Here is a 2,857-nt window from a genome sequence, read left to right as displayed (position 1 = left end):
CTCATTGCTAAGGCAATAATCTTTGAAGAGTCTACTTGACAGCTAATATATTATATAACTTTCCAGCATGACTATGCAAATGTGAAATCTTCCTGGTTTTACATATTCTGTAGGGATTGCTGTTTACTACCCCCCTTCTCCCCCCACCAAAAAAAAACACCTACAAATTTGCTTGGGGAGAAAAGGTCAAATCTTAACAGGAATGTTTACTCTGGGTAGGACTAGAGGTACTGATCTGACTAATTTCTGGGAGTTCAAAACTGCAGGTAATGAGATCCTGAACACAAGACATTACATGAGCATTTGATGAGGGGCTACATTCTGATTATTCATATAATTTTTTAATTCAGAAAGTGCTGCTTTTATATTAGAGAAGTAACGTTAAGAAAAATAAAGGCAGAACCTAGCAATAGCTTCCCAGCACAGACCTGAACATGGTGGTGGCCTCAGAAAAGGGGGTCATGCCTTATTTTCAGCTGAGTTGCAGAATGAGGGCTGGGCCTGATTGGTGAGTGAGTGGAGTGAGTGGAGTGAGTAGAGTTAGTGGGGGTGGAATCTGACTCCATGAGCCTTTTCCCATCCAAAATGGCACTCCACAGGCCTCCCGTACTAGGCAGACTCAGCAAATCTGTGAAGTAAGAGGATCCTGCCCCAGTTCCCTAGCCCTGCCCCACATTTCCCAGATCTTATACATGACCAATGTGCTAGGCACAACCTCACCCACACCCAACCTCTACTTCTAGAGAGACACATGACAAATATAGATACTGAAAGCCAACTGGACTGGGGCACATCTAGGTGTTGCTGAGTTGGAATTATCTTGTAAGTGCCCTAGATGATCAGTCCTCACGACAGTATCCAGGCTGTGGCACCTGTACCTAGGTGAATCAGATTACCCCAAAGCAGAACATGATTTTGATGATACCCAACTGAAAAGGAGGCTAGAGCCACAAAAGAGGTGACCCCACAACTCAGGTATTTCCATCAATCCATCCAGGATTTTTACACAGGGGAGTGTAGGGAATCCCAGCTTACAGTACACAGTTGTTCAGAGCCATGAGATCACTTATCAGCAGGAATGGGTAGGTCAGCATGCTTACTGCAGTCCCTATCACAAATATGGGGTACCTGTGTATGGCCAGATCCTGTCCAAACTGGGGACTTTGAATCTTGTCATTTCCCAGCCCCACTGAGGTGTCATTCCTGTTGTAATACGCCAATGCTGTAATATATTCCTGCTGTAGACATTAATGAAATGGGCCAGCACATTATAGCCTCAAAAGAAAACCACATCTCACAGAGGTAAAGAATTAAGCCAAAAAAGAATCTCAGAAGCCTCTCCTCTTTGAAAATCTTCCCAACGGAGCTCAGCACACCTGTACTTGGCCTCTTGTCATTGAGATGACACGCAAGCATGAGTGACACACACTGCATTATCATCCAGTAGGAGATCTCCTTCACCACTTCCCTTAGAGAGGACCTCATTTCATTTTTGTTAGAATCCTGCTGGATCTCATCTAGAGGAAAAACTTTCTTCATGCTGTCACAGATCACAGTAAAGAGGTCACTGGACATTAGTCAGGGACTCAGGCCTGAAGCAGTAGTACTTTTTCATTGACTTGCCAATGCACTTTACACAGGTGAAGAAGCTCAGCAGATAAAGGTCCTACATCCCTGGCACATTGGTCCAAATTGTGGTGCGCATCAGCTAATGACCCACCTAAATGGGTAGTTTCATGTAGAGCAGAGGGTGGCTGACCATGATCATAACCATGCCTAGGGCAGGGCAAAGAGCCTTGGTGGTCTGGCTGCCCATTCTGAGGGTGACCTAAATAGCATTTGCTGAGCCCAGCCTCCCCAACATTGGGTAGTGAGCTCATGCTTCTGCTCTAACTATGCCAATTCTAAGCCAAGGGCCTGTTATATTTGCTTGTTGATGGCTCTTTCTCTGGCCTGGGTTATTTTCCTACATGCATCTGTAAATAGTACTGAACCAATAATTCAAGGTATGAACCCTGAGAAAAAGGACATCTACTAAGAAGGGCTCCCTGTGTCTAAATGAGAGAGAGAGAAAGGGGGGAGAGAGAGAGAGAGAGAGAGGGAGGGGGGGGAGAGAGGAAGGAGGGAAGGAAGGAAGGAAGGAAGGAAGGGAGGAAGGAAGGAAGGAAGGAAGGAAGGAAGGAAGGAAGGAAGGAAGGATCATAGCATCTGTTTCTACACAGGTGTTTCTCACAAAAACTTCACTTCAGGGAGAAGCCTGCATTGAACTAACTTCTTCCATACTGAACTGTCTGCTTACACTGTACTTCTGCCATCTGAGCCAGCTCTTATAGAGGAGTTCCTGGAATTTTATTTCAACCGATAAGGCTGAGGCTTTCCCCATCGAGTCAAAGCTGCACATCTCCAACCAACTACAGTGTCTCTATTCTAACAAATTTTTTTAATATGATTTTTATTTAATTCTTGTTCAAGTACAGGTTTCTGTCTTATATTCCCAACCCTGCCCGCCCCCCCCACCCCATGCTCCCCGCCTCCCTCCCCTTTCCACCCCCCACCCTTAGTTATTGTCCATGTGTCTTTTCTACTTGTTCATGTGAGTCCATTCCCTTTTCCCCTATGATTCTCTCCCCTCTCCCCTCTGGGCCCTGACAGCCTGTTCCATATTTGAGTGTCATTGGTTGTATTTTGCTTGCTTGTTTGGTTTGTTTAGATTCCTGTTAATGGTGAGATCATATGATATTTGTCTTTCACCGCCTGGCTTATTTCGCTCAGCATAATGCTTTCCAGTTCCATCCATGATGTTGCAAAGGGTAGTAGTTCCTTCTTCCTTTCTGCAGCATAGAATTCCATTGTGTAA

At 45.1% G+C, this 2,857-nt stretch overlaps 1 pseudogene; it reads right to left on the bottom strand.

Moving 5' to 3' along the window:
• Positions 1–892: 892 nt before the first annotated feature.
• On the bottom strand, positions 893–1,816 carry LOC118981080 (mitochondrial carrier homolog 1-like; annotated as a pseudogene).
• Positions 1,817–2,857: the final 1,041 nt, after the last annotated feature.

This window comes from Sturnira hondurensis, unplaced genomic scaffold (assembly GCF_014824575.4).
Source record: "Sturnira hondurensis isolate 20B ecotype Veracruz unplaced genomic scaffold, ASM1482457v3 Scaffold0023456, whole genome shotgun sequence".
Lineage (NCBI taxonomy): Eukaryota > Metazoa > Chordata > Mammalia > Chiroptera > Phyllostomidae > Sturnira > Sturnira hondurensis.
Note: the sequence above shows the minus strand (reverse complement) of the source record. Positions and strands in the feature narration are given on the sequence as shown.